General features: G+C 35.6%; 1 long non-coding RNA gene across 1 annotated transcript; it reads left to right on the top strand.

Moving 5' to 3' along the window:
• Positions 1-1832: 1832 nt before the first annotated feature.
• Positions 1833-10581, top strand: LOC109369041. Its single transcript, XR_002117638.1, has 4 exons — positions 1833-1916; positions 5297-5367; positions 5932-6054; positions 6510-10581. It is a non-coding gene; the product is annotated as an uncharacterized LOC109369041 (long non-coding RNA).
• The last annotated feature ends 566 nt before the right edge of the window (positions 10582-11147 follow it).

Below are 11147 nucleotides of genomic sequence, written 5' to 3'. Positions count from 1 at the left end.
TTTCTGCTTCTCTGTGAGCATTTGTGGGATCTAACTAGCACAAACTTTGCAAAACTCCAACGTTGCTACCATCATTTCCAACAACGTACTTAAGCTGATATTCAGCTCCTACACAGTTTCCTGGTCATTCTCAACTGATTCATGTGGATGAGACATTCCAGATGCTCTTCATTTCACGGTGTGACAACTGTGCATGGCTGCCCAAAACATGGTTTGTCTTTCATATTGCTGTTGCCACTGCTGAACTCACCTCACTGTGCCAACATCTACTGTTTGGTCCTTATGAACATTCATCAGATGTTGACGAATGTCATTGGGTGTCATTTTTATTGCATAGAGGAATTCAATCCCACACCTTTGTGTCATTCACGCTTCTACATCAGATGCCATTTTGTCAGATTGCCCCTCTGCTGCCTTCTGTCACACAATAACAAAATATAGTGGAGTTCTAGTGGGAAGGTTCAGCCTCTACTGCCATACCTCTAACATCTGCCTCTGATGTCATGGGCCAACATAATAAAATAGGAGGCATTAGTGTCAAAACAGTTCGCATAGAAGAGAATTTATGTATGTAAGCAGAAAAGGATATTCTGCATGGTTAGGATCTTTATGTTAAGTGGATGCTAGTGAGACATGGAGAGCAACCTCAGATACAAGCCCTGAATGGAGCGTCAGCCCATGGAGAGCAGCGTGCACTAAAGCAGGAGGTCTGAAAGAGCTGTCACCAGCAGAGGCCCTTGCTGGAGCAGTTTGCGAAGAATGGGTCTTGTGGTGCAGACCATGTTGGAGCAGTGCTTGAAGAACTGTAGTTTGTTGGAAGATCGCATATAATCAGTTCAGGAAAGTTGGCACCCCATGAGAGGGTCCCCATGCTGGAGCAAGGCAAGAGAGAGACTGTGACAGAATGGTAGAGATGAAGCACTATGAACTGATAGAGCTCTCATTAGTCTGTTAATAATAGGCCATGTGTTATATTTATCTCCCTATGTTGAGTTTCTTATGCCTGGGTTGGTAATTGATGAATGATCTCCTTGTCCTTATTTCAACCCTTGAGCCCTTTTTGCATTGTATTTTCTCCTCTCTTAGGGATGGGGAGTGAGAGAGTGGTTGTGGTAGAGTTTAGTTGCCCATCCGGGTGAAACTACCACACATTTACAAGAAAAAATTACGCATATTGTTGCTCAGAATGACGATATATTTTTTTCTGACTGATTTGGCTGCATTAGAGCTTCAGAGAGCTAAGCTGCTGCTGTGGAGAGGAAGGTCAACATGTAGGAGAGAAGTCAGTTTGGTTGTCTGTGCCCATCTCGTCCCTTCCTGTAAGAGGAACTGCTCTTTCCTAGCCGAGCTTTTGTTTCTTATTTCTGAAAAAACAAAGCTCAGTTTTGCCAGTGCATTAATAAGACTTTAACCAGCAGGAGGATCTGCATAGTCAAGAGGATCTTTGTTACAGAATTAAATATGGTTTATCTTTAGTTTAAACTTAACGTACTCAAGCATCAACATCTAGTGTCTATGAAAGTGTTCATTACTGGAGTATATACAAACCTTTCTCAATTAAGCAACAATTACAATCTCTCTCTCTCTGTCTCTCCCTTGTAAGTAACAACTGCAACATTTGCATTTTATTTACATCAATGAAAAAGTCTTCTAGTCTCAAAATGCATTTTGAATTAGATCATTGTATGGGAACTGTCGAGTCACAGCCTGAACCACTGATTGATCACTGGGGAAAGGACCGGTCAGCCCTGGAAGCACAGGTGAAGGCAATTCAGCTGTGTGACCAGAAGGAGTGGAGCCTGGCTGCACCTCTCTTAGACCCCATTTAAGGGCTGACTGCCACTAGGGAAGGATCTCTGGTTGGAGATTCCTCTCTTGTGGAGTTTTTTCCTGCAAGCCTAGATGCTCAGATATGGGTGAGTATTCTTTTCCTGTTTGTCTCTTTTGTTATTCCACCACAGTGATCCTTCCAACTGTAACAATATACTGTCAATAGAAAATAGTTATCTGTAGCAGTGTCATCACGTGCTCAGATACATGTGGTTCTCTTAGGTAATTGTGAAAAGGAAGATGTTTCCTTTGTTTTGGAAAATTTCTGGAGGTCTACTTAGGAAGTTTAAAAAAGTGAAAGTGGTTGCCTTGCTAAATTAGGAAAGTTGAAAGATTCATGACATGGCATTTAGTACACGTGAAAAATATTTCAGTTACAAAGCTATTGAACAGCAGCATGGGCACTCAGAAATATAGGCTGTGAACTGAAGAATCATGTAAATACTGCCTGCCCAAAATGATGACATAGTCAGAAAGACCTGAATTTAGTTTATTCCTAGTGCCTTGCTACTTCTTTTCTTAAATCTACTACAATTACTTTCTATATTCATTGGTTGGAGGTACTTAGCATTTTTCTTGCTGAAGTTTCATCTTAGAGTACAGGTTATGTAAAAGAGAACTCCATTTCTTGATATGCCAAATCCAGGTTGTTATAACAACTCCACGCTTTCTTATTTAGTTCTTTAATAGGTCATTTCTAGATGTTATTTTTTTTTGCATTGGATTGGAGGTGGTAGTGGGGTTTTGGATTTATTTTACACTTGTTTATTTTCTGTAGCAAAATATGAGAGATCAATTCTTGGATTGTTAAAAAAACACTTCATTTGATGCTTTCCTGAAGTATTTGAACATGGAAAGAAAGATGCCTTTACTGCCCTTTTTGAAGATGTTCAGCAAACTTTTGTAGTAATTAAAGGAAAAGCAATGTAATTCCATGTATAGTTTTATTTTACTGTCACTGAAATCAGTGTTATCTTTTATGGGAATATCTCTTTTCCATAAAGGAAGGATAAGAATATGCGGTACAGAGAGCTTTAGAGTTGATTGTGATTTAATGTTGATTTTGTCTGCATTACGAAGTATGCATGCAAATACATGTGCATTTATGTGCACTGGATGGAACCATTGTGATAATCTTAGTTTTGTTTTTTTTTTTTTTTTGTCACCTTGACCTAAAGGTCACATTTGCTATCCACACTGTGTTTTCAACCGTAAATAAGAAAGGCATTATTTTATACTTGCTTACTGCCTGTGCCTAGGAATGAAACTAAGTTATACAGCAGGTCCACAACCTCCTATTTGAGATTCTGTGCATATGCAGTTATCTTCAACTAGTGTTTGATTAATTGTGCCAGGGATACTTTCCAAGTGGGCCATTATTTCTGCTCTTTTTAGAAGAGTTTACACTGCAGTTCGAGATGACTTTGGGAGGGGGAAGGTTGTTGGGTATTTTTCTTTTTTCTAGGCTCCTTTGAATGAATTTTCAACTGCAAGTTGAGAATACGTGTAAAAATGTACAGATTATGAAGGGTTGAATAAGTACTATATAGTGCACATTTAATTTTGATCTAATGAGAATTAAGCCACTAAAGAAAGTGGTTAGGGTTGCATGCTTGTGAACTTGCTTCTAACTTGATGACAAGGCATGGAATACTGTTTTTAAAATAGAAATAATTATAAATATATTCAAAGGTTTTTTTTCTACTTAGATGGGAAATTCTTCTTTTTCTTGAACCTGCAAAGTAATTCACACCAATGTAAAAGCTACAGAATCCTAGAATAATTTAAATTTCAGCTAGTGTTCTGTATGTGCTACAAGATAGACAATAGAAAAATTGATTTTGAAAGGAAAGTCTTTATTGTATTTTTAAAAAGAAGTCAAATTAATACTGCTGGTAAACCAAAAATAAAGTGATAAGGTACAGTAAAACAGATGACTGAAGTGAATTTTCTTGCTGTTACCTCTGCAAGTCAAAAAATGGTTCATAAGTAATTCATAAATGTTAGTACCGTGTGTTCTAAAGATTAGTGTAGAAATTTCCCACTTAAAATGGGATTCTTTGAACTTCAAGGGGAGAGGGGAAAGTGATTAATAGGGTGTGGAACACTTTAAGAATTGAAGTATAGAAGATGAAAAAATGAAGAATAGAAACAGGTAATGATGTATAAAAGTGTGTGCAGGTAACAATAAGAATGGAGATATACTCAGGGCACTATTGTGAGGAAACACAGTGCAGAGTGCTTTGGGTTGCACCAGGTAGGAGTAAACATTATGAGGCTTCCTTAAAGCATGGGACTTTAGTGCTGTGTTATGTTTCTTGGGGTTTCATTTTAACTTTTTGGAAGAAGAGAATATTAAGATAATTGAAAAAGAATGCAAAGTAAATATTGCTGGACATTAAAAAAAAAAAAAAAGGACTGTAAAATCTTATCCAACTACAATCTCCAGATCTTAAAAACAGAAGACAAAGAGTCCTGTAGAACTTTCCCACTAGTGATGAGAGAAGCAAACATGGACTTTTTTTGAATGTAATATTGCAAATGACAAAAACTATGCTGAAGAAGTGGGGGATGGGGAATACCTGGGAGGCTTAAGGTACAGAATGTCCTTCCACACGTACAGATAAGAAGTACTAGAGATTAATGTGATTATTTGACTACAGATGGAAGAAAAAAACATTCACTTTCTGCACTGGTGCTCTGGGCTCCTAGAGCTTTTTCATTATGGATACTCTTTGGAGTAGGTGCCTTTTTATTAAAACATTATTTTTCATAATTTATTTGCCTGTATAAAACAATGAAATGTTTTACTTTCCACATCTCCTTCTGCTCTATTCTATCTTGTTACTCCTGTGCCAGGCAGGAGAGGCTGTTGCTGCTGAACCATGCTGATGTTTGGAACCTCAAAGCTGTTCATCTACAGTGCCTCGTCTGCTTTAGGTGCTCTCAAACACATTGAGCAATGGTTCTCAACAGGGCATAACCTGAGATTAAAGGAGAAGGGATCATGTTCTGTGGGGGGAACAGAAATCGTGTGTTTGCAGAACATGCAGGGGTTCCAGTTTTGGGTACTTGAGTCACTTCAGAACACAGCATGACTTTCATTCACACTGTTATCTCATGTTTCAATTCTCTGTGTCAGGAGGACAGAACATATTGGTAAATAGAGCATCTTGTTATCTACAGTGGGAAAGATAAATCTGTAGTGTTGTAACAGACAGCTAAAGCTTGCTTAGCATCAATAATCACGAACAATATCTGTCAACCAGAAATCACCCCACAAGAATTCTGCTTCCTGCAGTTGGAAGACATAGTCAGTGATGCCCTGTCCCAACACTGAGCCACAAATGGAAAAGGAGCATTGTATACAGAATGCTACGAGCTGAGATAAATGAGGTGGTATTGTAGTAAGAACATACTTGGACAAAATTGCTGTTAGAGTTTGCATTTTTTTTTTTTTTTTAAGGATCAATTCAGTTCCTGCCACCGGTGAAAACATGAAAAGCTGGCCTTAGCTGGGCTCTCTGTAATTGCTTGGTAACCTCCTGGGTTATTGTAGGTGTTGGGATTGCAGTTCACTTTTGTAGCAGTATCATCCCTCTTCCCTCTCCCCATTTTATGATGCAAGTATCTCTGCTACTTTACATTATTGCTTTTATGTCCATACAAAGAACCAATTCCTGAGAGTAGTAAAAAAAAAAAAAAACTGCAGGGAAGATATTCACTTATATTTATTTACTTACTTGGTTTGACATTTTCATGTGAATAAACTATTGTACCAGCACTGAGTTGATCTCATGCAAGATTACAAAGGAAAAAATTAATTTGATGTGATGAAAAAGTGAAAGAAAATAATGGAAGCCAACCTACAGGAGAAAGGATTTTATTTTTTTTCTTTTATTCATTCTAAAAATCGTATGTACTGGTGAGTTCAAAGAAAATTAAGCTGCAGTTAGCACGGTTAGTTGCTAATCAAATACGTTATTTCCTGATTTATCAGATTATTTTGCTGCCCTTTATAAGGTGAAATGAAGAAAATGTGTACAAATTATTTTTTTCTTTTCATGGTGGAGTGATTCTTATTATTCTTTCTGTTTCTAGAATCAGTCTTGAATTTGCCTCATACCGCAAGACCAAGTCACGAAGTGTTCTGTCCTTGTACACTTGATAGAAGAGTAAATCATATCCAGTGAATTAATTGTAAAGGGTACATTTAATTGTCATGTAAGTGTGGTTAAATTGTATTAATTCAATTTCCAAAAGCTATCTCATACTAAATCTGCTCTGGATTTGTGCATTCTTCCTGCCTCTGTGGTGTCTTCCCTCTAATTCCTTCCAAGTCAGTTCTGCTACAAATATTCATGTATCACAGAGAAAACCAAGGTTACTTTATAGAGCAATATCTAAGACTCATTTGTATCCTTTGGATCTTCGCAACAGGATTATAAGGTTTTGATGCAGTAAATTGTCATATTTAGTAAGTATTTGGCACAACTCTGGATGATTTTTATAAGAGCTTAGGGGATAAAAATATGAATAATCCAAATTATTAATTGAAATGTCACTTTCTGTAGGATATATGGTTCAGATTCTCTGTGCACTGTGGTGAGATATATTTTTATTTGGGCTTAGGTTGCTCTAACAGTATGAGTGTATGGCACTGTGTATTGGCTTTTTAGTTTTGCAGGAGGAAGTAATGTGAAGAAAGGAATGCCAGAATATGCAACAGCTCAGCACTACTTAGAAATCCATTTACTCTTAGAACAATATAAGCTACAACATTTAGGTACCACTTGAAGCTTTCAAGGGTTCAGAGTGTTACTTTCAATTACTAACTGATAGTGCATAAAATTATACTGTAAAATAAAATAGGAATTTCTTATCAAGTATTAAGATACAATGCATTTCAGATGTTTACTGCATAGTTAATTTTATGCTGGAACTTTGAAAATATATTTGAATTAATAAATCTGAATGTTTACTCATTTAGATATTTTTTTTTTTAGAAAGTTAGTTTACTTTGATACTGGTGTACCTACACACTCGCCTTTTTGAGGGAGATGTCTAGCAAATCTATACAGCTGCATAAGTCTTGAATGGAAATATCTTTTATGGTTACATCTTCCCTGTACAGTTCTCTTGACCCTGAGGTGTTTTCTTGACTACAAATGCACCTTGCCAGAGTATAATGTTTAGTTGGCTTATTATAGATCAAAGTAGACAAAAAAGCATATTCAGACCTTCCTGAATTTCAGAAATGCTGAGTTATGTAGCAGTTATGTCCATCTCTACTCTCTATATACTCTAGTATATCAGATTGGCACTAGCCAGGAAATAACTTGTTCATTATGATGTACTTACAGAGAATAATAATAATATTAATAAAAACAATCAAAGAAATCAACCTAATTTCCTAATTAGGCTATATGTGTTTGAGGAACTTGAATTTGGCTGTGACTCTCAGTATCATGGTACTAGATGCTAACTGAGACAGTTCTGAACAGTTTTAGTTTAAATGTCCAAATTTCTGTTATCCTTAGTAGCTGTAACCAGAGGGGAGAGCTTATTGAAAACAGGAACATGTTGATTTAATGAAGTAGAGAACCATTGTTTTTGTTTTTTTTCTTGAAAACTGCTGAACACCTCCAAGAAAACGGCACACTTGTGGACAAATAATTTGAGCTCTGAAAATATTCCTGAATATGGACAGTTTTTATTGTTATTACTTTTATTAACACCAAGAATGTCTTTAAAACCAAATCCTTTTACAGCAATATCACATAGATGGTAGTGGAGGTCATGAGCTCATCCAGCTTTTATGGATAACTTATAATTGTTAAAACCTTATAATGGTTTCTGCAGTGGAATTCAATATACATAGCTTAAAAAAAAAAGAACAGAAAAACCTGCTGTGAAGCCCTTGCAGAGCTGAGTGAATAGGGAGCACAAGAGGAGTTATCTTTTTGAGCAGTTTTTATTGACTCTCCAAGATCATGTAAGTAATAAAAGGAAATGATGTTTTTGTAAGAATGGAAAGATCCTTAGAGAAAAGGTGACTGTGGCTGTTTCTGGAACTTGCTCATTTCAGCGTTGTTAATACTGGACACCTGCAAGTAAATAGTCAAAACTGTTAAAAAAAAAAATCTAATCAGAATTCAACATTATTTCCAGTCTAGCTGTAATACATATGATCTGTCTATATATGTGATTTGTTTATTATTTAAACTTACATTGTAAAATTCGCAAAAAAAAAAAAAGAAATTTAACTTTCTTTCACAATCTTTTCTACTTGATTGGAGTATCTTCTTTGAATGGCAGAAGGTCTCCTCAAGAATAAAACATTCCATCTGGAAACACAGGGCTTGTGACAATGTGCTAACCCTGAAGATATTAGAAACTTTACCCAGCAGGTTTAAGTGAGAAAGATGGTTCTATTATGATGTTTGTCATATATCAACTACTTCTGAAAGAGGTATTTCAGTTTTTAGAGCCCTGTCTCCTTGGAATCTCTGGAACTTCTGACAAAGGTTTTAGAATGTATTTATTTTATCTGTTCTTGTTATTTACCTGGTTGTCTTATGTATGTGTTGTTTTATCTAGAGCCTAACAATTTCCAGAGTTGTTGTCTAAATGCTTGTTCTGACATGATTACAACTGTTTAGTTTTGCCATTTCACATTCATCTGCAGAAATATCTAAAACATGACCTTCCATTTGTGTAAACTGAGTAATTCAGAGTATCACCCTGATGGATAGCTACTGAACCCATTCTCCTTTTCTAGATGTGAAATGCCTTTTCCAAAACATCCTTGTTTAGTCATTGGTGGTTTTTCTAATAAGAACTTAGTCCTACATATGATCAATAATCACTAAAGTACAAACGTTTTTTAGCATTCATTTTATTAGTCCTTCTAATGACTGTTCTGCCTTGGTAAATCAATTTGATGGATTCTTTTGCTCTGCAGTTGCTTAATAGTCTGAAATGATACATTTGTTCTAATTGTTTTAATCCATTGATTAGTCTTTATAATTTTGTGTTATAATATCACACTTTTGTACTCCATTTTTGTTTTTCCTTATCCTCTTTTTCCTTGCATTCATTTCTAGCCTTTATCTCAGTACACATGATTTTCATCTTTTTTAAAATCTGTCATTTTAAGGATGAATCCTTTTTGTCTTGCCTTCTTTGGCCTTTATTTGTACAATATTGTCAAGCTATTGTTATTGATGTTTCCAAACTTACATTTGAACAGGTTTTTTTCAATGCTATGCATGTGGATCAGTTTGTAAGTATTCACAAATCATCGCCATTGAGACGCATGCATGCCTCCACAGTCTAGGAAAATATGTCAGCTGAAACATTAACAATATGTTTAATCAGCAGTAGGGCCAGAGCTCATCTGAGTAGCAGAAATTGAAGGTTTTAGGCAGAGCAGTACACTCTGCGATGCAGAATAATTTTCAAGAATACAAAACTTTAGCAAATTAAGGACATCAAGCTAAATTTATGGTCAGTAGTAGCAATGGGCCGTCTGGAAATTTATCTGTTATAATGGACTTTAGAATTGTTCCAACTGCTGATGAGGTAAGATGTCAGCTCTGTCACGTTGGTGAGGCTGACTGACTTCATTAGCTAGTTGGTTTTACCATACTCAGCATCCGTTTTGAGCAGTGAATTGGCTGCTCATTACTAAAATGACCATGGTAGAAAGGAGGAATAGCCCTGAATGTTAAACTTACTCGCCGTCACTACAAATGATCACTAAACTGGAAATCATTTCGGTGCATTTAGACTCTCTCAAGATTGATAGTATTACCATCATATGGATGTCATGGGCAATCAGTGTAAGCGCTGGTATACAAATGGTTCACTGGTAATCTTATTCTCATGTGAACGCAGATTTCCATAAACCAAAGAACTGAGAAAAAGTAAAAACAAAAACCAGAGCTAATTCTGTAAACCATTTTCTAATTAAAGATCCAACTCAGGCTGCTTCACTGCTTACTTCGTTTGTTTGACCTAATTTGTTCCTGAAAGAATGAAAAAAAGACTTCCTTCAGGTTGTTGTTCCTTTATTGACAAAGGACCTCAGAATTGCGTGTTCTTAAAAAAATTTGTGGATAGAGATCTATGCAGATTCCTAAAGATTTAGAAAACAAAACATTACATACTATGGTCTGGTACAGTTTTGGGGTATTACAGTTTTAGCATACTTGTCTTGGAAGATTAAGTGCTACAATGTGGCTTGGTTCTGGTGCCAGGAGCAATTTAGATGCTTATCTGTTGGAATAAAATCATTGTACTGGGCTTGAAGATTTTCTTCTTCGCATTAGATGTTACTGATGTTTCAGAATGAAAATAACATACAGAATAAGCCATCTCTTGGATTTGTTATATTTGGTCATATGTAGTCTCTAAAACAAAGCTTACTGAAACCTTTTGGAAAAGGAATTTAATTTTTACTCATGCTGAATCAGCCACAGTTCCCTTCTCTAGGGTATGAAAATGACAACTAAATTATTTACTGGCTATAGGTGTTTATACTTGTTCATTTTACCCTAAAGCATATGAGTTTCTGCAAGCAATTAAATGTAGTTAGCAGTTTTCACACTAATGTAAACATTTGTATGCAGTAATTGGTGCTTCTTGCCATTCATCCATAATGAAGAAAAATATATTACTGATGGCTGCTATCTAGTACTTCATAATTTTCTTTACTTGAATAGGGTTGCTTTGACCCTTTAAGAAACATTACCATGATAAAATAAAGCAGTTTTTATTTCAAATGAAGAATTCTATTTTATTCCTATCAACCAGAAATGTTTTGACTACAAATGCATGCTTTTGTGGTCTCTGAGATATCTGTTAGTCTTGCTATAAAAATGTGGTTCTCTCTGCATTTTGCCCAGGAAACTGTCATCTTTTTTTTTTCTTTTTTGAAAGAGACTGCAAAGAATCTCATAGTCATCAATGGCTACAAAGTTTTTATTTTTCACTATGTTCAAGTAATATGAAAGAATTACAGCAAAAGCAAATAGGAGCAGTTGAAAGCAATTATTTATAGCAAAAAAAAAAATAACCATCAGTTGCTATGGTAAATTATTTCAAGATCTATTTCTGTACAGTAAGCCTGTTTCTTCATCTATCTGTGAAAGAACAAATAAATACCCTTAATTTGATTTAACAGAGTTTATTCCAGAGTGGCCAGAATTAAAGAACGGTGGCATCAGGTTCTCTGTTCTTTTGAAGTAATATTTTAATTTAAGTTTAATAATTATTTCATGTAAAACAAGAATGTGTTTTTTCCATACTCAATG

The sequence above is a fragment of the Meleagris gallopavo genome, chromosome 9, assembly GCF_000146605.3.
Source record: "Meleagris gallopavo isolate NT-WF06-2002-E0010 breed Aviagen turkey brand Nicholas breeding stock chromosome 9, Turkey_5.1, whole genome shotgun sequence".
NCBI classification, from domain to species: domain Eukaryota; kingdom Metazoa; phylum Chordata; class Aves; order Galliformes; family Phasianidae; genus Meleagris; species Meleagris gallopavo.
This window is presented reverse-complemented; position numbering and strand designations above follow the sequence as displayed.